The 24,175-nt window shown below is 36.0% G+C and overlaps 1 long non-coding RNA gene across 1 annotated transcript in view; it reads right to left on the bottom strand.

Moving 5' to 3' along the window:
• Positions 1-1,009: 1,009 nt before the first annotated feature.
• The window catches only part of LOC149802030 (uncharacterized), a 219,439-nt gene continuing 196,273 nt past the window's right edge, over positions 1,010-24,175 (bottom strand). The window contains exon 3 of the long non-coding RNA XR_016420495.1: positions 1,010-1,221. This is a non-coding gene — a long non-coding RNA (uncharacterized LOC149802030). The remainder of the gene's footprint in view (positions 1,222-24,175) is intronic.

Here is a 24,175-nt window from a genome sequence, read left to right on the forward strand (position 1 = left end):
TCCTATGGTGCGAACACTAATTTTAACAAATCTCCTATACCATGCCTTCGCTGTCGTTATCCAAGTTACATCTGTATCAAATTACCTGAGAATCGTTTTCAAATAGGTAGTTTCACCGAGTTTTCCTTTAGAAAATATAGGATCTCGTTTTATACCAGTGTTGACACTGTCAGACTACGATATACTGACAAGAAGATGACGAGGATGTGTTTCCTTCTTCATCATAAACGGGACTCTAGATAAGGACTGCTGTTGTTTAGATCTTAAGAATTGTTGTTGCGACTTGCGTTGGCGAGGCTACTGTGGTCTGTTTTACTGTCTGTATATTTCAAGGTAGGACTGGGTGACCATTCACAATTGTTTATCTTCTTGTTCAAAAGTGCACATGGAAGTATTCCTGCTTTGAAGGTCTTGACAGGATAAACTCAGAGAAAAGATGTAATTGTGTTCCTAACTTCGACTTCCTTCAGTAGGAGATGACTTGTGAATCAGCTGTACAAAAATTAAAATTAATGTTCGATTGACAATTCATTCAATATTGTACACGTCATCCTTTTCTCGGTCACTCGTTGTTACTCAGTCAAAGAGAAAGAAAACTTCCTTTTGACACTTCTTGGCTTATATCTTCCAATTTATATATTTGTTTATTCAATGCTAACAAAATCTCAAATGTTGAAAACTTTTTTCCTAAATGGTGCATCAGATGCTCGAAACAATCGCATTGATTACACACTCTATATTCATAAACATGCCTATATATCGTCACCCAAGTAGGGTATTATAATGGAGAAATTTTGTTTCTGTTTTATTTGGCTCGCATTTGAGTATATAATTGTAGAATATATCTAAGCAGTTCTGGAAAGGACTGTGTATGTCTATGTATTCACAAAAAAAAGAAAAAAACGAAAATTGCACTATGAATGTGTCAGTGGCTGTAGTGTGTATAGGCACTGAGTATGCTAGTATGTATAGTGTGTATAAGTACTACTACCATCCTTCGTATATTACATCTAGAGAGAATATTCTTTCTTTAGCATGAACAAACACTCCATGTACGATGCATAAGGTCCTTTCTTTTATTTCTGTATAATGTCTACAGATGACTACATTACTTCCTTCTTACCTTTCTCAATCTCGAACCGAAAAGTTTACTCTCTCTCTGTCTCTCTGTCTGTCTGTCTGTCTCTCTCTCTCGTATCTATCCAAAGCAATATCACCATCCTAAAATTTAAAAGTGAATCTTGAATATGTTTGTTAATACATGAAACGTGAGAATTACTAATCAGAAGAGAAAAATTAAAAATTAAAAATTAAAATAAATGAAAATTAAAAACAAATAATTAAAAATTAAAATCAAGAAAAAAAATCGAAAACCAAGCATCAGAAAATGAAAATGAGATCTGAAAAATTGAAATGAAAGTTAGAAAATGAAAAGTGAAGAGCAAATTCGAAAAACGAAAGCGAAACGTGAACAATAAATCAAATGAAATGAAAACTGTAAACGAAAATAAAAAAGAAATTTGATAAAGTAAATTGATAATATAAATTAGAAAAATGCAATTAAAGAAAAACCCAATACTTCGTATTCAAACGCCAGTCCAGAGGTAAAATAAAATGGACCACACTCTAGCAAGCAGACAAAGGCACACAATATCGTGACCGCCTTATTCTCTTATGAGATAGTATATAAGTAATTTGGGGATATGTTGTGCATAAGCACTTCTACTTTGGCTTGAGCGTTGTTGTGTGTGTATATATGCGCGTGTTCATGTTTGATTTCATTCCTTTTATTTCCAGGCTAACCTTGTGATTGATAGTACATCTGTGCGTTTGAAAGTATAGTTTGTATATATTCCTACCCCTTATGGTCGATAGTAAATGTGGATGTGTTGAATCGAAGATTACTGGGTGTTATTCGCTCTAACTGCATTTTGGATAGTACGTTAGAGTTTTAATCGCTCAAGGGTCGTATTGATAATATAGTGTGAGTGTTGGATAGTAAACAACTGAGTATTGGCCAATCCAATGTGTGTGTTGATGGTAAAGTGTGGGTGTAGGATAGTATATAACTAAGTGATATATATGAAATAACTGGGTTATGTTCACCACAAGGACGTTTTAGATAGTTTATAACTGGATGATAAATAGCATATCAATATATAAACGGGTATTTCAAACGGCTAATCGGACAGTAAATGTAATGTTAAACCTATGAGCATTCTTAATATCGCATTTGTCGTTGGAGTACATAGAGATCCATCATGCTAAAAATAGGGACACTTTAACATTACACATATAACGTTCATAGAGACCAAAGCCCCAACGTTGTAGCAATGCTAAATATCCATAGTATAAACTAAATAGTAGTTCAGAATTGTCATATGTTAGCTATTGTCAAGAGTTAGGATTCTCGCATATCTGTCTGTGAATCAGACTTTTCGCATATCCATTATTTTATATTTAATTCTATCTACATCACATTTAACCTCTGAAAACATCATAGTTGGAAATATACCTAGTTAATAATGAGGAATTAATATATTTTAACTTTATTAAACACTTTTTATAAGTGATTAGCAACACTATTTTAATTTTTGCAAATTACTTTCATTATCGTTTGATAACAGGATCTACATAGACTAGAGCTTGTGCATAACATATTGGTATGGATAACAAACAAGTTTCATGTTTGTGAGGTTTGCAAAGTTACTGATGACAAAAAGAACAACTGCATCCTGAATCCTCAACGAAATAGATCTTTTAAACACTGGTGTCTAAATGTGATAAAATGCTGATTATTTTGAAAGGGCATAAATAGTCAGAAGACATTCCTGTACATGCACAGATCAGAAGATCACATTAATAATATATCTCCGGGCATTGACAACTACTTTCTACAGATTCAGGTGAAATACAAAGAACAATTTACGTTCGAAACGGCACACATTTTCAATCAATGGTATTAGATTGATATAGGAAGTCTAATTCGTTTTAAAATGCTCAAATGATCAGACAATATCAACCACAGAGACATTTCAAGGCTTACCATGCCACCCCTTCTGTCATCAAAGTTACACAAAATTCCATTGAAGGAAGTCAGTGACAGCGTGGATTAGCAAGCACTTTTAAAAGAACAGTTTTCTTAAGACGAGAAGATTCCTGTGAATCTTTAACGCTGTTTCTTGTGTGTTAATTTTCGTTTTTCTAAAGACTCTTTATGAAAAATTTATCAACAGTGCATGCAAAAACATGAAAACCACCGGTGCTTGAAATTTATAAATTAAACAGTGTAGATGTAAACAGTCGTTCTAATGTTTCTGAAAATAGCTTTATGGGTTGATCAAATGTAGAATACTCTTCAGGAGTTACCGAACAAATTTCTTTCTTAACTAATCTTGATTCTCTCGGTCTTCTGGTTGAAGTAGATTGTGTTGGCCAAGGATCACACGTGTCTTTTTCAAATTCACTTCTGCCAACACTTCTTGGAGAATGTGTCTGACACATAATCTCGCAGTCGCTTTGCTTCTGGTGTCTATTTGGAAATGTGCGATCGTTCATGACAGTAGATGATTCAAATTAAATTTGTTTAGGTTACGTCTATCTCCCTATATGGTATAACGGTACCAATTGCGCAAGTCCAGGTGGGCGGAGCTTAAGGTGTATGGAACATTGTATTCAGAATTAAAGAACAAAACTAGCTGTGATTGGTGCATTATGTAAGACTTGTACTTTCTGTTTGGCTTAAAAAAAAGTTGAGCCTCTTGGCAACATGTGAGTTTGTGTTAATTTCTATCTAGATCATATTTTGTATTTTTTATGATTTTTTTAAAATATGGTACACATGACTGAAAATGTGCTTGTTGTGACTAGATAACTCTTACCCCTGTCTAGTTCCAGTAGAGTTATCTCTCTTAAATGCAATGGAGTACCTGGTTATGTCATTGTCAAATTGACAATCTAGCATTGTTCTATATGACAGCGTGTGACATGCATGCCCAAGTAGGACAGAAAGTATATTTATTTCACAAAACATTAGCATTGAGGTATATGGAAAAACAATTGGTACCGTGATACCTAAAGGAAAGAATAGCCTCACAGTGTTTCCATAGAAACGCATACATGTGGGCGGCATTTATGAACTATACTAGTTTGATGTAGGAAAACAAATGTATGCTGAACACTTTTGGTCAAATATTGAAAGTTCTTTAAGAATAAAATGTATGAAATCTTTAGAAAATAGCACAAGACGGCTTTGGATGGGGACTTTTGATAACTATAGCTATGATAGATATAGACTTGTGTTACCTGATGCCTTTATGTATGTGCTGTTACCTCCTAGATTGGAATGCATGCAACAAAATAAGTTATGTAAACATAATATAGTTGATTTTGGCCAAATATTGGCTATTGTACCTGCAAAAGATGAAAAATCATGTGTACAAAAACAACTATCTTGTTCTTGTAAGGCATGCCATAAACCAGGATAGAGAACATTCTAAGTACACTTGTAGATAGATCACTTGTACCATGTGGGATGTTCTGGCATGAGTAATTTTTAGGTAATTTATTAAGGATTTGGTATTCCTTCCCATTTTGATTTGAATTGTCCTGCTCTAATTGTCCCTTTTTTTTTTACACTCTCCTGCTTTGAAATTGTTCATGTAGTTAGTTCAGTTCTCTTGCATTCCCTTTTGTTGAAGTAGCAGTGAATACCAACAAACAAGAACAGTTTCCTTAAGTCAGCATTTCCCATTGGCACTTGTATAAGCCCAATTATAATCTACTACTGACTTTCAATTAATCCTATTTCTTTCTGTCAAGCTGCTTTTGTGGAATTTCCATGTTTGGTCCAACATTACAGAATGATAACCATTTTAGTCACACAGTGCGTATTCATTCCATTCAAATCCACACTGTTCTTGAAACTTTGCATCCCATCGCAAGAATCCAAATTGGCATGAGATGATATCTGCATGGTTATGGAAGGCTGCACTCTACATGCCGGCATTGTAGAAAATATGAACTATGTGATATGAAAGAGCTGCGTCATCTTAGAAATTAAAATTACATGACTCTTGAGGTCTCCACTAAACATAGGAGTCTAAATGTTAGGTTCTCACTTTGTCAGTAATGTATTTTGAGATAATTTAATTGCAATGAAGTTAATACAGGTTGTTGATGAACTCATCTATATTACATGGATAATGTATTCAAGGTTACCACACCTTATGTATATCATTCAGTTATCTCCCTTACACCAGTCATAACATTTCAAGGAAATAAAATCTCACATTTTCAGTGACTGATTATGAAAATAAAGAGAAGATTTGTGAAGTATTATATTAGCCCTCAATCTTGATGCAAATGTAAGTAGAAGCAATTTGATAATTTCTCACAGTAAAGTTTACAAGTTTAAAAACTGATAAGGTATGTTCTGCTTGGCTCTGAGATAAGTTTCTCTCTATCTTATGCCAATTATTATTAAATTCTTATGTAGAAGAAATATACTTTATATGTATCTATATTATCTAAATTATTCACCCTTTTATATTAGATGGAAATGAACACAACTTCACTTGAAATTTGGGTCCTGTAAGGGATGTTATAGCACAGTTGCCTTTGGGCTGTCCTTGGACCTGTTGGGCCCTGCCCCATATATTTGTCCAAGGTAAGGTCATCAAACTTTCACTTCTCATTTTTCGCATTGCTGATTTTGCCACCTTTAATTCCTTTATCATAAGCTACCTCTCCCTTTTAGATAAACACTTTCCTCCTGTTTTTAACTCCATTTGATGTGCTATACTTAGTGTTTATATTTGGCATTTTTCTGTATTTTATTCCCCTAATTTCACCTCCCAATCCAAACATAACCACTTAGAAGCTGCGATTTACTATATTTGGTGACTGACTGGCTTATTGAAACAATTTTATTCACATTACAAAGGAGGAAAGCTTACTATTTGTGTTACAAAGAGGATGGGTAGGTGGACCTTTGTGTGAGGACTGGTGGTTAGTGACCTCTTGTATCTGTAGATAGTGTAAAGTGGTCAAAGCTTATACTTTATAATAAGATTGGGTCATGTCCACCTGTCTCTGATGTTAAGTTCTGCACCTACCAAACAAATATAAATTCCTTTCTTTTAGGTGAATTGTACATTTTGAAGTAGGACAGGTGCATACTATTTGGTACATTGACCTTTGACCTAGTTATTACATAATATGATATAATGTGATTTATCCCATATCACCTATGTGAAGTTCAATAATTGCTGATATGAATAAGATACAACTCATAGTTGAAAGAATTCATTTTATTTCAAAAGATGATTTTGATGGTGAAGCAAAAGTATGAAAACAATAGTTCAAACAGCTCAATGACATTTCTATACACATTCATATAAGACATAGGTTAGTACCTCATCAAATTGTTTTTCACAAGTGAGACTAAGTATATTTGTTACTTATACAGTCCTGAACTATTTCACAGATTATTGGAAAAATTAAGGTTTGCTATAGGTATAACGGTACCAATTGCGCAAGTCCAGGTGGGCGGAGCTTAAGGTGTATGGAACATTGTATTCAGAATTAAAGAACAAAACTAGCTGTGATTGGTGCATTATGTAAGACTTGTACTTTCTGTTTGGCTTAAAAAAAAGTTGAGCCTCTTGGCAACATGTGAGTTTGTGTTAATTTCTATCTAGATCATATTTTGTATTTTTTATGATTTTTTTAAAATATGGTACACATGACTGAAAATGTGCTTGTTGTGACTAGATAACTCTTACCCCTGTCTAGTTCCAGTAGAGTTATCTCTCTTAAATGCAATGGAGTACCTGGTTATGTCATTGTCAAATTGACAATCTAGCATTGTTCTATATGACAGCGTGTGACATGCATGCCCAAGTAGGACAGAAAGTATATTTATTTCACAAAACATTAGCATTGAGGTATATGGAAAAACAATTGGTACCGTGATACCATATATAGAGACCGGCTCATCCTAAGAGAGTATAGTCAGTCACTTTCATTTTGTTAATACGGAAGTCATAACAGCCTAATGTTACGAATATCAGATACTCACAACAGAGACAGAGACAGAGAGACAGAGACAGAGAGACAGAGAGAGAGAGACAGAGACAGAGAGACAGAGACAGAGAGACAGAGACAGCGAGACAGAGACAGAGAGACAGAGAGAGACAGAGACAGAGACAGAGAGAGAGAGAGAGACAGAGAGACAGATACAGAGAGACAGATAGGATAGTGGGATCCAGAATGACCACATACTCAAAGGAAATAAACCACTCAAGCCAGAGAAACTCGAGTTAAAAGTAAAGATACATGTTATCCATGTCATGAATATGGTCATTTTTCATCAGTGTCCCAAGAGAAATACTAAGAATGATAAGGACCTTTCAACAGAAACAGAGAAACCAATCCTAGAAATGAAATTTAAAAAAAACGCGAGAGAAGCGGAAGACGAGGAAATAGAAGAAAACCTCATGCTAGTGAAGAAATTCAAGAGAGAAAGACATCATCAACTGCAACTGTCATAAACCTTTTCGACGGCCTATTCTAATTCCTACTGCTGCTGCTAATGTGGTAGTGGTATTAGTATTATCACTGTCGCTGCTGGTGTCTCCATGGTGGTTGTGAACTTCGAGTCATAGCATGTTACGAAGTCTTGGATAGTCAAGGTATCTTTCTCCACGGTTTGCCAAAGGAAGTTTGGTATGTTTCTCTCAGATGTTTGCACTCTGCAAACATGTCTAACAACAGACTGACAGTTTTGTATTTAAATAATTCTTTCTGTTTAAAGCTTCCCCCTTCCATTTCTGCATTCTTTTTCCCTCTTGCTGGTGTTGTTGTTGAACAAATTCTTCTTCTAATTATATATTAGGATCTGAAGATGCACTATAGCCAGCAAAATATATAATTTTTAATCAGCTATTGATATTGTATTCGAACTATTACAATTTATATATTGATTGTGGCATCATGTGTCCGCTGTCTTCTAATTGGAAGAGAGACAACTCTTTCAGACTAATGTATGTGACACGCATTCTGATTGGTTAAAAATCCGAAGCTGTTTAAATGCGATCCTAGTCTTAATATAAGGTACGTTAGCCAGTTGCGTCATCTGTTCTCAAGACAACTCGAAAAGATGCGGGTAGAAACAACTCTGGAAATAAGGGCAAAAGAAATACTGAACAACATATAAGAAACCAATTGGTAATTGTCATGTGGCATTGTACAGATCGAGTAAATAATAAAAGAAAATCTAATTAATGGGTGGAATAAATAGAGATCTGAGCAGAGATATAGAATAGAACAACAAGATCCCCCGTATGGAGAATATAACAATTTAATCAATTATATCAACAAAATGAAATTGAACATGTCATATGTCATATGACGGATACACTTTCTCGTAGAAATAAAATTACATCCCAAAATGCAATTAGCTGTTCTGTTTATACCGATAAAACACATTCTACCATTATCCCAATTAAAAATCAATGACGCCCAAACCAGGTATGTTAAAACCAACGCGGTTTAGTGACTAATTATGCAATCTAACAAATTAGTCAGTTTAATTTGTTTAATGTCACATTGACCGCGGCAAGATTAAATCGGTTATGTGTTACAATAACATCATACAAAATTCACATTGTTACAGTAACATATAGCACGGAAAAATAATATGCTAAAACTAGTTTGTTAAATACAACTACAAGAAACAGAAATGGACCCAGAACATAAGATTCTCTCTTACAATGTAAATGGAATAACAAACAAGGTAGATACCTTATTAAAGTGGTACGAGTTACACCGTTTGATATGACATTTTGACAAGAATTTAAAATTATTAAAAAGATATCCAAGCTTTAAAAAAGAATTCACTGCAAACGCTAGTCAATGTCTACGAAAGAGTACAACGAGACCTAATAACAGAAAACTAATACCAAAATAACTCAAAGACACTAATCACAAAACATCCACTTTGGAACAAAATAGTGCAAAACACGCATGCATAAATAAATAGCACACTTAAACCTTACTGAAATTTTATTTCGGGTTACTGATTCCTTGAATTTTTGTTTATCTCCTTGTTTTATCTGCGAAAATGAATAGGAAGATAGTTAATTTAGGATACCTCAATGGTATCATCTAAATAGACACTTCCTTTAACACAAACACAAGATAAAAAATGCAAGAAACGAAGGCACAAACTATAGCATCAGCAATGGGGACAAATGAATAATGATCCCCCTTTGACTAGGGAGCAAAAAGTCTCTTTATTTTAAAAATTCTAGCAATGATGAGTAAAGGCAAGATAATTTGCTCAGCATCTGAAGGGAGGGGTGTTCAAACTCCAAATACAAACAATTATACCAAACAAGTAAGATTAGAAATTAAATATGTGAATCTCATTCAAATTTGTATTTCCAAATATTTGTCTACTTTTTTGGTAGAAAAAACACAAACACCAACAAAAGAGAAAGACATGGTTTCACAGACCTAAAAGCTTTTGCATTTAGACAGTACGAGAAGGACTAACCAGTCCTTTTGTGCTGAAAAGGGACACCCAAATCTGTTCAAAATCGTACATGCTACTCAACCTCATAGTCACGTGATGTGTTGTTTGTTTTCATGTTTGTGTATATCTTTGTTCACATCCCAGTTTAATCTTAAGACCATTTTCCCTTCTTTTGTGTGATAGTACGTTTGTGGGTATAGTGTATCTACGAACACGCCTACCGCTGCTTGCTTATATATGATAGTTTGTGTATTTCATGCCACTTTTGTACATAATAACCCTCCATTATAAACATCTAAGTACTGGTCACTATTCAAGACGTTTTGGATAGTATCGTGCGGGTTATTGGATTGTAATCAAAACTCAAAATAGTACTCAAAACTGTGTATTTGGCAGCAATCATAAAAGCAGGTTGTGGATAATAACAAAATTGTGATGGAATGTAATCAAACAATGGTACTTTGGAAAGTACTGAAATGTGGTGTGTTTGAAAGTAGATTTAACCCTAATTTATTCTGACTCCATACAGTTTCACCCTCTACATTTCTTACATGTTTGTTATGTATATTTGATTTACTTATATCTGATTTAATATATATTTATTTCAATTTAATTGTTTGTCAGATTTTTTTTTCATTGCATGATATTGTAATGTAAATTTGTTCACTAGAGATGTTACTTTTTCAGAAAATAGTTTGACCTTGACTGTTCGTTTTATGAACACCAAATGTTGATATAGATCTCGACCTTGATTCAAAATTTGTAGCAACCACGTAAACAAGTTCTATTTTTATTTAAAATGATTGGTTGTTTTCGAGGTCATGATGGAACTACGTGTTTAGGATGTAAACAATTTTTTATTTGATTTCTTAGAGTAAAATGATTGGTTTTAGTGAGGGCCACACTGGGTGTACGTGATCTTTAACAATCTCATAATTTCGATGAAGTTGTGGAACATGATCACGTGACTCCCTTTCTGCGTTTTACAATACGATATTACCTTTGTTTTGGAGACATAGTCTCAGTTAGCTAGGCTTTTTCTTACACTGGAACTTGTATGTTGTGCTGTTTGGAGTTATTTCAAATTACTTGGATTGGAGTTATTTCAAAATTACTTCGATTCAAAAGGATTAATTCTTTTTCCCTGGAAAATACGTGTGCTCATGTAGATTTCTTGAACAAGGACAGTTCTTATAAAAAAGTATTCAGTTTTCCAAAATGATAATTCATGTTTCTACAAGGAACTGTAGACTTCAACACTGCAGGTTACAGCATATGTCATCGTCTTCCATCTTGGATTCTTCTTCGGGATTCGAATGTGAAATCAGTAGAACATTTGGTTTTTAGGACTTCAAAGATTTTACACGTGAATAATTCTTGGATTATTTTTGGATTTGATTCTATATTTTTTCATTTTCATAGAAATTTTTCAGGGAAATAAATCATTCTATTTTTTCATGCTTGCTGTTTTCACTCTTTCTTGTGTTACTGTTTATTCGAGCCTAAACACGTGACATAAGATGTTAAATTCTCATTTGAACCTATACATTTGTTAACGATTAAACCGTCTGTAACAACTCCCAGATTAACAGTATATTTCCCGTATGACACAATAACGCACCTCCCCCCGTATGTTAGTTTTTCAGACATTTCTAGAATAACATTTCCGCTATGGCCCTCAAGTGGCGCTACATGTAAACCAACAGCGTAATTTTAAATCCATTAGCTGACCAAGCCACTCATATTATTAATAAGATGGATTGCTAGAGAGAGCATAGACATAAATCTGAAATTACTTAAATTTATCTCGCCTGTAGAGGAGAACCTATGGTATGACTCTGCCTTCGTCGGTGTCTGCACTGGCATTCGTAGATGTAAAGAACAGGTTAAAGTATATTATAAGGTTCGGGCTACGGCTCATATGAAATAACTATGCATTTAAATTTCAGTAATGTTTGTTCATCATTATATGTCTGGCTGAATTAACACTTTTCAAACTTATTTTACTTATTTACTTTTGCTGTGTAATTTATGTGGAAAATTTAAGGTTTGAAGCTGGCGTTTAAGGTTTACTCTGTATAAACAACAGAGCAGGTTCAAGTTGGTTTCGAGGTTTAGTTTATGGCTTTATAAAGGAACTATGAACTACACTGCAGTCAATTTACCTTATGCCACATTTTTTCTTATTGTTTAATGCCTATAAGAAGAAACTATAAATTAAATGGCGTGGATGAATCTCTAGGAGAAGACATCAAGCACATCAATATATGTCAAATGCAGCCTGCGTTTGCAAATATGCTTGATTTCCTACTGGTTACCCTGCAATTGTGACAGATAACATCGATGTATAACACACATTCGCCAATACCAAGGTTTGATCAATGCATAGTGTTACCTTCTATGAATTTATACCATTCTGTTTTACCACAACATTGGCAAGGAAAGCGGATTTTCCTTTCTGGCGTACTTGTACTGAATAGTGTAATCAAGAGCAGCGTTGTCGTCAAAAGAATCAAGTACCAGTCATGAGAGGAAGGTGGGTGAATGTCGAATAGCTCTCGATCGCGGATGCTGCTTGTTATAAGTGTCTGAAATTTGACACTTTGTTACCAAAGGTCAATAGCGAAAGTTCGATATTTCGGTCACATGAATTTTTCCCTTCTACGTCAACGAGTTTCTAAATTTGAAACAAGAATCTTGCGGCTATCCGTTTTGGTGTCAGAATTAAAAAAATAACTAAAACAAGGAGACATTCAAAAAACAGTACCGATCATTAGAAGGCAACACTTTGTAACATGTGCAAAAGGTCTAATGAAGGCGATCGCTTGCTAAAATCATGCTAGCGCAACATCCGATATTTCCTAAGACGAATCACGAAATAGATCCAAGCCGATGCTTTGAACTCGTGGGCGATAAAGGACAACACACGAAACATGTAGATTTTGAATTTTGTAAATTAAGAAGAATTAACAGAGGTTGCACCCACGACGAGTTTGGAATTGTCATTATTGCAGCAACCCTGATAGTCAATGCCCGTTTACAACTGTAATAAGATGGAGTGCTTTATTTTGACACAGACGTTTTTACGTACATCGATTGCCTTGGTAGCAATCACCCACACAGAATTAACTTCTTTTAAAATCTTGGACAAAAGTCATGAAGCTTGCCAAACAAGAGATTGGTTTGACATCATCGACGGAAAAGCGACTATTAACATTACACACGTTTTACCTCCACGCAAGAAAGACAATCGTTGCACTTGATCTACTCTTTATTCTTTCCAATAAGTGTATATAGCATGTTGGAAACAAACCGATTTACGGCTTGAATCTATTAATGGTATGCTGATACCACTTAGCTCTATTAATGGTGTGCTGATACCACTTGGCTCTATTAATGGTGTGCTGATACCACTTGGCTCTATTAATGGTGTGCTGATACCACTCGATCACCATAAGCTTGTTTACTCATCGACTTAAAACCTACCACTCCTGATTATTTGAGATTTCGTACCAGTTACACAACTGGTGTAAAGCATATTCTGTTATTGACACGCCAACCTTTGCGTCTATCTCAAAAAGAAAATCTATAAGAATCATCCTTCTCTTCTTTGTTTCTAATAGTATTCAACCTATTATACTTTCAATTCTATCCTCCTGTCAAGTTTACTCGTTCAATGTATACCAAACACCTACATACAGTTTAGAATGAAGCCTCCAAGAAGGCATATGGTTCGCTTTGGGAGCTCGTCAGTTACTGCAAGGTGTCATTCACATAGCACATGAAACCAAACGTGTTTGTCCTCTTCTTGAAACATAAACTATCCTCGTCCCAACTGGAAAATCCAAGAATCAATACTCAAAAAAGCAAATCATGTTGAAACCTGGCAGAAGTGTCTCTTTAGGACGTGCTATTATTTCGTTGTTACCTTTTGAAATGGGACCATAGTACCAGATCTATAGCAACCAAATCATCAAAAATACAGCAGACCAAGCAGAAACGAGAAAGTACTTGTGTTGGTGTTGGTGGTGCAGCAGGATCACACTCTGACAAAAAGAAGTAAAGACGCACCAAGAGGAGAAGTTTCAAGATAAAGCATCTACCGGAAAGACAGGCACTACTGCTCTAGCGCGCATATGTACTCTGCTTCTCCAACGATGAAGATTGCTAGCCATGTTTCTAGGACACTTATTAAAACTGACTGCTTCTTTGTTAGGATTGATTGCTGCACCTCATTTAGTAGGATCAATAAGGTGAACATTACAAACTGAACCATATTAGGAATAAGATAATACTTTTACTTTTGGAAGGACGAAAATGAACTTTAGTTCCATGCCAATGATGGACGCAAATGACCACCATGCCGTTAAACACCTCAGTTACCTCACATTCTCAGAGGTCTCTGGGTGTGGAGTAGAGAAAGTGTCCCTAAAATCAAATCGTCTTTTTTGCCAAATCTTTGTGGAGATCGAGTCCTCTTTGCAGCCATTGAAAATGTAACTTTGTAACAAGGATACAAACAATCGTAGACTATTTTTCGCATCAGCCATATTCTTCCCACTCATTGTGTTAAATAGAACGACAGTAACAACAACATCGGCAATTACTTCTTCTAATTAAAGAGACAGAAACATATTTGGAGGATCATTCTTTGACAATGAGTAAGGACACCAGAATCATCGAACTACAAACAACTATTTTATTTAACATTACCCACTGATAGTTTTATGGATGTGTTATCCAACAACAAATTGTGTTGATGCACAACCAAAATACCCCAGTCCATACAACTAGACCATGCAGCACGTTGGGAAATGGCATTCGTAGAAATCAGTCACTCCACCCAAGTCAAACGTTTCTTTTAAGGTTAAACATCATTCCTGTTCGAAATATTCAACGAAGTTGAAGAACACTTGGACAAAAATGATCAAATTTATTACGACGCCAAATCCCCATCATCGAATCCTCATTTTAAAGCTCAACATCTCGTCGAAACGATTTTAGCAATTTTTAACGATCAGGTTGGCAAAACTCTGGATAAAGTTCGCCAAAATGTATAGATTATAAATCTAATACCAGTTTATACCAATTTACCATCTTTGTAATGTTTTTTTTTTCTTCTAACGCCCAAAAGTTGTCAATCAAATTTGTTCCGGTTTCTTTGCTATTCTTGGTAGAACCACGAACATAGCACAACATTCAAAAGACATTCACAACAACTAAGGATTCTGCAAATACGTTCGATATCCTATCTAACTGAATGAAGGACCAAATTTGATAATTGTGTACTATGATTTCGTCGAGTACAACGTCGTAGATTACACAGATGTTCCGAGTCATTTGTCTCAAAGTCTTTAATGTCATACATGCTTACGTCGAAGGAGGAAACACGTACCATTTGGATACAGTATTAGATCCCCGACGTTAAGGCAAAATTTGGTCACGGTATACTTTGAAATAACATCAAATAAAAGCAGATCAAAGCAAGTTAAACCAAGCCTGTATTTCATGGTTAGACCCATCTTTTGCACGGTTAGATCCATGTCTTGGTGGAGCATTGTATTGCACGCTTATATCCATGTATCCGTAAAGTCTGGTATTGCATGGTTAGATCCATGAGTTGGTAGAGTATGGTTAGACTCCTGTATTGGTTGAACCTGGTATTGCACGGTTAGACTCCTATATTGATGTAGCCCATTTTTTATGGTTAGACTCCTATACTGATATAGCCAATTTTGCATGGTTAGGCCCCCGTATATCTTATTATACACGGTTTGGGTTTGGCAGAGGAAGGACTCGTGCCTGATACCTTAAAAGGAGAACAGACAGAGCATGCAATTTACTATAAACATGATACCTTAAAACGTACTCAGATTTGGAATTTAATTTCAACATGGAATAGCCACAATATTTTCAGTGAAAAGCTAAATATTTCAAAACCAGAGTATGTCATATTTCAAAATGGTCACTTGACTTTGAGTAGTAATGCAAGCCCGAGACAAAATTAATGTCCATCTAAACCAAGAAATGCTGTCGTCTTGTCATGTCACAATTCGTTGTCGTTTATCATCGCCTTGTCATGCTACAATTTGTTGTCGTTTATTGTCGCCTTGTCATGCCACAATTAGTTGTCGTGTGTCATAGCCTTGTCATGCCACAGTTTGTTATCTTTTACCATCGCCTTGTCATGCCACAATTTGTTGTCGTTTATCATCGCCTTGTCATGATACAATTTGTTGTCTTTTATCATCGCCTTGACATGCCACAATTTGTTGTCTTTTATCATCGCCTTGTCATGCCACAATTCGTTGTCGTTTATCATCGCCTTGTCGTGCCACAATTCGTTGTTGATTATCATCGCCTTGTCATGCCACAATTTGTTGTCGTTTATCATCGCCTTGTCGTGCCACAATTCGTTGTTGATTATCATCGCCTTGTCATACCACAATTTGTTGTCTTTTATTGTCGCCTTGTCATGCCACAATTAGTTGTCGTGTATCATCGCCTTGTCATGCCGCAATTTGTTGTCGTTTATCATCGCCTTGTCGTGCCACAACTCGTTGTTGATTATCATCGCCTTGTCATGCCACAATTTGTTGACGTTTATCATCGCCTTGTCATGCCACAATTTGTTGTCGTTTATCATCGCCTTGTCATGCCACAATTCGTTGTCGTTTATCATCGCCTTGTCATGCCACAATTCGTTGTCGTTTATCATCGCCTTGTCATGCCACAATTTGTTGTCGTTTATCATCGCCTTGTCATGCCACAATTCGTTGTCGTTTATCATCGCCTTGTCATGCCACAATTCGTTGTCGTTTATCATCGCCTTGTCATGCCACAATTTGTTGTCGTTTATCATCGCCTTGTCATGCCACAATTCGTTGTCGTTTATCATCGCCTTGTCATGCCACAATTTGTTGTCGTTTATCATCGCCTTGTCATGCCACAGTTCGTTGTCGTTTATCATCGCCTTGTCATGCCACAATTTGTTGTCGTTTATCATCGCCTTGTCATGCCACAATTTGTTGTCGTTTATCATCGCCTTGTCATGCCACAAATCGTTGTCGTTTATCATCGCCTTGTCATGCCACAATTCGTTGTCGTTTATCATCGCCTTGTCATGCCACAATTTGTTGACGTTTATCATCGCCTTGTCATGCCACAATTTGTTGTCGTTAACCATCGCCTTGTCATGAAACAATTTGTTGTCGTTTATCATCGCCTTGTCATGCCACAATTTGTTGTCGTTTATTGTCGCCTTGTCGTGCCACACTTCATTGTTGATTATCATCGCCTTGTCATGCCACAATTTGTTGTCTTTTATCATCACCTTGTCATGCCACAATTCGTTGTCGTTTATCATCGCCTTGTCGTGCCACAATTCGTTGTTGATTATCATCGCCTTGTCATGCCACAATTGGTTGTCTTTTATCATCGCCTTGTCATGCCACAATTTTGTTGTCTTTCATCATCGCCTTGTCATGCCACAATTTGTTGTCGTTTATCATCGCCTTGTCGTGCCACAATTCGTTGTTGATTATCATCGCCTTGTCATGCCACAATTTGTTGTCTTTTATCATCGCCTTGTCATGCCACAATTTGTTGTCTTTTATCATGGCCTTGTAATGCCACAATTCGTTGTCGTTTATCATCGCCTTGTCGTCCCACAATTCGTTGTCGTTTATCATCGACTGTCGTGCCACAATTCGTTGTCGTTTATCATCGCCTTGCCATGCCACAATTTGTTGTCGTTTATCATCGCCTTGTCATGCCACAATTTGTTGTCTTTAATCATCGCCTTGTCATGCCACAATTTGTTGTCGTTTATCATCGCCTTGTCGTGTCACAATTCGTTGTTGATTATCATCGCCTTGTCATGCCACAATTTGTTGTCGTTTATCATCGCCTTGTCGTGCCACAATTTGTTGTCGTTTATCATCGCCTTGTCATGCCACAATTTGTTGTCTTTTATCATCGCCTTGTCATGCCACAATTTTGTTGTCTTTTATCATCGCCTTGTCATGCCACAATGTGTTGTCGTTGATCATCGCCTTGTCGTTCCACAATTCGTTGTTGATTATCATCGCCTTGTCATGCCACAATTTGTTGTCTTTTATCATCGCCTTGTCATGCCACTATTTTGTCGTCTTTTACCATCGCCTTGTCTTGCCACAGTTTGTTGTCGTTTATCATCGCCTTGTCGTGCCACAATTCGTTGTCGTTTATCATCGCCTTGTCATGCCACAATTGGTTGTCTTTTATCATCGCCTTGTCATGCCACAATTTTGTTGTCTTTCATCATCGCCTTGTCATGCCACAATTTGTTGTCGTTTATCATCGCCTTGTCGTGCCACAATTCGTTGTTGATTATCATCGCCTTGTCATGCCACAATTTGTTGTCTTTTATCATCGCCTTGTCATGCCACAATTTGTTGTCTTTTATCATGGCCTTGTAATGCCACAATTCGTTGTCGTTTATCATCGCCTTGTCGTCCCACAATTCGTTGTCGTTTATCATCGACTGTCGTGCCACAATTCGTTGTCGTTTATCATCGCCTTGCCATGCCACAATTTGTTGTCGTTTATCATCGCCTTGTCATGCCACAATTTGTTGTCTTTAATCATCGCCTTGTCATGCCACAATTTGTTGTCGTTTATCATCGCCTTGTCGTGTCACAATTCGTTGTTGATTATCATCGCCTTGTCATGCCACAATTTGGTGTCGTTTATCATCGCCTTGTCGTTCCACAATTCGTTGTTGATTCTCATCGCCTTGTCATGCCACAATTTGTTGTCTTTTATCATCGCCTTGTCATGCCACTATTTTGTCGTCTTTTACCATCGCCTTGTCTTGCCACAGTTTGTTGTCGTTTATCATCGCCTTGTCGTGCCACAATTCGTTGTCGTTTATCATCGCCTTGTCATGCCACAATTCGTTGTCGTTTATCATCGCCTTGTCATGCCACAATTTGTTGTCGTTTATCATCACCTTGTCGTGCCACAATTCGTTGTTGCTTATCATCGCCTTGTCATGCCACAATTTGTTGTCGTTTATCATCGCCTTGTCATGCCACAATTTGTTGTCGTTTATCATCGCCTTGTCATGCCACAGTTTGTTGTCGTTTATCATCGCCTTGTCATGCCACAATTTGTTGTCGTTTATCATCGCCTTGTCATGCCACAAATTTTTTGTCGTTTATCATCGCCTTGTCATTCCACAATTCGTTGTCGTTTATCATCGCCTTGTCATGCCACAATTTGTTGTCGGTTATCATCGCCTTGTCATGCCACAATTTGTTGTCGTTTATCATCGCCTTGTCATGCCACAAATCGTTGTCGTTTATCATCGCCTTGTCATGCCACAATTCGTTGTCGTTTATCATCGCCTTGTCATGCCACAATTTGTTGACGTTTATCATCGCCTTGTCATGCCACAATTTGTTGTCGTTAACCATCGCCTTGTCATGAAACAATTTGTTGTCGTTTATCATCGCCTTGTCATGCCACAATTTGTTGTCGTTTATTGTCGCCTTGTCGTGCCACACTTCATTGTTGATTATCATCGCCTTGTCATGCCACAATTTGTTGTCTTTTATCATCACCTTGTCATGCCACAATTCGTTGTCGTTTATCATCGCCTTGTCGTGCCACAATTCGTTGTTGATTATCATCGCCTTGTCATGCCACAATTGGTTGTCTTTTATCATCGCCTTGTCATGCCACAATTTTGTTGTCTTTCATCATCGCCTTGTCATGCCACAATTTGTTGTCGTTTATCATCGCCTTGTCGTGCCACAATTCGTTGTTGATTATCATCGCCTTGTCATGCCACAATTTGTTGTCTTTTATCATCGCCTTGTCATGCCACAATTTGTTGTCGTTTATCATCGCCTTGTCATGCCACAATTTGTTGTCGTTTATCATCGCCTTGTCATGCCACAGTTCGTTGTCGTTTATCATCGCCTTGTCATGCCACAATTCGTTGTCATTTATGGCCGCTTTGTTAAAAACTATGATCAATGTATAGAAATACTGCACATTTTTAACATCATTTACAAACAATTACAAACGATTAATTTATCATACAACCTTTGAATGTGAGATGTTCAGTACAGACTGAGATATAAATTCAGCTGATAAATAAAATCCCATATTTTTATGATATTTGTGGGAAGAAAACCAAACCAAAAACGAAATCAAATGAAATTAATGGAAAACAAAATGTAAATAGGTCCTGTCCATGAGGCAACGAATTAAAACCTAAACATTCTATATCGTTCACTGTTGTCTTACTTACTAAGAAAAGATACACATGGCGGAAAATATCAAGCTGAAGATGGTGAAAGATGTTGGTATAAATGTATAATGTAAAAAGTAAATCTATATTATTTTGTTCAGCATTTTTAAAAATGGGGTTTTCTCATTTAGGTTATCTTCTCACGTCCGTTTATCTTATTTCTGAAAATAACTATTTATTGTTCATGCACTTATTTTCGTTCTATCACTGTCGAAAAGAATAAATTGATCGTAATTGAAATAGTCTGGATCGCATCGACACATTGCAAATTATTTTCAGAAGAATGAACATCATTTTGTCTTATTTTATTTATTTTATGTCCCTTTTATTTATCAATCGTTAAATAACACGAAGATTGGCTAAATGCGGCATTAATATCCATTTCCTCGATTTCCCTAATATATCTCCTTGCGTTTAAAGCTGTTGAGAATCATATAACGTTATCTCTGCTTTAGCAATGTCATTCACCCATATTATAGGATGTGAATATGATACCGATCCCTCTTATCCTCCTTTCTGAGTACAATAATGGCTACTTAACATTAATTTGTCGTCTAATTATGTCTAAATTGTGCTAATAACCTTTAGTAAAGATATTTCACAGGAAATGATTAACATAAGCGTAAATGATATATTGTCCTCGTGTATTTCTGGAATGTTATTATCAACAATACATAATTGAAGACAAACAAGCGCCAAATGGTTTTTCGACGTAGGATGGTTAATATTTACATAATTAAGAAAAGCAGTGACGCAATCGCGGCGCGAAAGTTTCCTTCCATTACTTATAAAAAGGATATAATCTAACACTGACATGTATATTTCTATGTAACAGAAATAACTGAGCACAACGAGTCAAAAATAGAATCAATGTCCTGATATCGAAATATAGGAAGACAAGTTATTCTAGTTGTTCTCATTGATTCTGAATTAACATCAAACCATTTTTAACACCCGTGGTAATATGTTCTGTTTGTGACGTTCGATAAAAGCCATGGATGATGAAATATATGATCTTTACGGCTATGTCCTGAGGTTTATTGGCAATGTCCCTATGTGTCAGGAACAATTTTATACAGCTGTAAACAGAAAAATGTTCTTGATTGTCTGGAGCACTTCTGTACCACTGTAGGCAAACAAGAACAGTTCCTGTGTGTCAGGAACAATTTTTTACATCTGTAAACAGACAATAAAGACACTTCTCAAGTTTTGTTACTACATATCGTATAAAACTAACACAGATTTTAATGTCACTGATCACAGTCTTAAAATTAAAATGCATTATAATTTCTTTAAAATCTACATAGTAAGGTAAGAAATATGATGGTGCCTAACTATACTTAATTTTTACTTGTGACTTAAAGGTATTGAATTGTAATACGAGCCACTGTTAGTGCATTTACTTTCCATGCACACTAGGGCAATATTCTTCCTGAGGAAATACTAAGTTATTTCGCTCACCGTCCCAATGGATCATTGAGGGGCTCCAGGAAATGTCATGAAACATAAGATTCAGACTAAATTATCGAGCCATCAGCGCAGCCATACAAAATGTCTTTTCTCTTAGGAGACATTAACAGTAATAAAGACGAAACACACACACACATATGTGATTTACATGCCATGAATTTATTTCGTTTATTGATGTCTTGTCAAGTTCCTATTTCCCTAACGCCGGTCAATTTAAGTGGCCTTAAACGTTAGAGAAAACACAAAAATGTGAAAAAATGAAACAAATGTGGGACAATGATAGTTATCGTGTACACACTATCACCCTGGACAATGCCATCAGTATCTTTTTAGCTCTTAATCAACAAGTTGGCTCATTAGACAGGATGGTGCACGATAAGGTCCTTTCAGTGCACTAAACAAAATCTTAGCCACCTAAAACGATAAGGTTGTTTTCGATTCTGGTATTGATTTGTATAAAAGAAAAGAGCAGAGACCTTTTATTTCCGATACTTATAATAGATACTTGTATGTAAAGCTGATGTTATTGCCATTTTCTGATTTCCATCCTTGTGTTTAATTGATCTTCTATTGAACTGTGCAACGGAGGAGTGTATGAGAGTCTAGCAAGAAAGGTGAGGAAGAAATCTTAAAGAATGAGATAAGAACACAACAATATTAATATTACGAAGTTTTGAATGTATCTAAAATTAGTTTGGAAAGCCGTTTTTGTATAGATATAAAATTTATAGACGTTTTAGATATATATAAACAGAGAGAGAAAGAGATAGATAGATAGAGAGAGAGAGAGAGAGATAGAGTGATAGAGAGAGAGACAGATAGAGAGCTTCTATTTTCCGTAAAATTTTCACAAATGAGGTTTGTGCAAAATAGAAAGTAGGTAGAGTAAATGAAGCAATACAGACTATTTTGGGAAAGAATATCTTTAATTGTAAAAAAATATAAATCTAAAGAAAATGAGGACTTTTTTATATAAAAAAAGCAAAAAATTAGTATCTATTTGTATATATTCAACGAGCTTTAATAACGTGACACAGTATTGGAAAAATTGTAAATTGAATACTTGCAACTACATCTTTATTACCGGTAAGCCTCACCCAACTTGGTCTGTCAGTGTAATCCCACCTTCTCTCATTAAAGATGAACTGAACTGTAATAATTTTATGCGTAGAAATGATGTTTAAAATCACATAAATAAAGTGTCGAAAACCTGATAATCAGCGACAGCTGCCTTAACAAGTCATAAAATGCCCGATTTTCCAATTTACACCTGTATTGCCAACTAATAAAGCGAATTCAAAAATAACTTCCGGTAAATATCGATTTTCTGTCAGTTACATTACACATGTGTCCTAGTACAAGAAAAATGGCAAAACCAGTAACATGTATGGACGCGATAATCCTAGCGCCGTTTGTAGCACTGACTGGCAATCTGAACAACATTAATCGACCTTTACCAATAATTAGTGGTTTTTGTGTTTTTGTGTTTTTCGATTTTTAAGGTAGCTTTAACAATTTTTCAGTCATATCGCTAGGATGTCTCCAGTGTGGCAGTTAATAGTAGTGTCTAGCACTGGGGCATCATGCCCCATACATGTAGCATCATGTCCCACCCAGTCACATTATTCTGACACCAGGCCAACCGTCCTAGCACTAACCTCTTAATACTGACCTGCCTCATCCGAGGCGGAAGCTCTAACCATTAGGCCACTGGAGGGGTCATAATCATTAGTATTTTTAGAGGAGAATTATTCATCTCAAAATGAAAACAGATTTGTTCTGTATCAATTTCAACCGTAGAAAGTGAGAGTGACCTAGTTTGTGATCAAGATTCCTATGAACTTTTTACAGAAAGCAACGCCATGTAAATATAAATTTGCCAGTCAAAGATATTACTTCACTATATTTGTTTGAACTACAATGAAATTTACGCTTTGGTTGAAGTGTTAACACAATATACTCCATTTTATAACCTGCAATTAAATTCCACAGCAAAAATACTTTATTTCTTACTATGCTGTGAGATGCAGTTTACTTTTCTGAAGAAACGTGTACTTAACGTTTAAAGGTGAACATATCTAACAACCAGGAAGATAAGGAACACTCATTTACTTTGCTTAACCAACTAGCAAGATAAAGTACGCTTATCTGCTTTGCTCAACCAACGAGAGAGATAAAGTGCGCCCATCTTCTTTCCTCAACCAACTATAAAGATAAAGTACCCTTATCTGCTTTGCTCAACCAGCTAACAAGATAAAGTATGCTCATCTGCTTTGCTCAGCCAACTAGCAACATAAAGCACGTTCATCTTCTTTGCTTAACCAACTAGAAAGATAAATTACGCTCAATCTTCTTTGCACAACCAACTAGAAAGATAAAGTACGCTCATCTTCTTTGCTCAACAAACTAGCAAGATAAAGTACACTCATCTTTGCACAACCAACTACAAAGATAAAGTACGCTCATCTTCTTTGCTCAACATACTAGCAGGATAAAGTACGCTCATTTTCTTTGCTCAACCAACTAGCAAGACAAAGTACGCAACTCTGTTTTGCTCAACCAACTAGCAAGACCAAGTATGATCATCTTCTTCTAGAAAGATAAAGTATGCTCATGTTCTTTGCTCAACCAACTAGAAAGATAAAGTACGCTCATCTTCTTTGCTCAACCATCTAGCAAGATAAAGTATGCTCATCTGCTTTGCTCAAACAACTAGAACAATAAAGTACGCTCACCTGCTTTACTTAACCAACTAGAAAGATAAAGTACGCTCGTCTTCTTTGCTCAACCAACTAGCAAGATAAAGTACGCTCATCTTCTTTGCTCAACCAACTAGCAGGATAAAGTAGGCTCACTTTCTTTGTTCA

This window comes from Sinohyriopsis cumingii, chromosome 4 (genome assembly GCF_028554795.1).
Source record: "Sinohyriopsis cumingii isolate HCF-2022 chromosome 4, ASM2855479v2, whole genome shotgun sequence".
NCBI lineage: Eukaryota > Metazoa > Mollusca > Bivalvia > Unionida > Unionidae > Sinohyriopsis > Sinohyriopsis cumingii.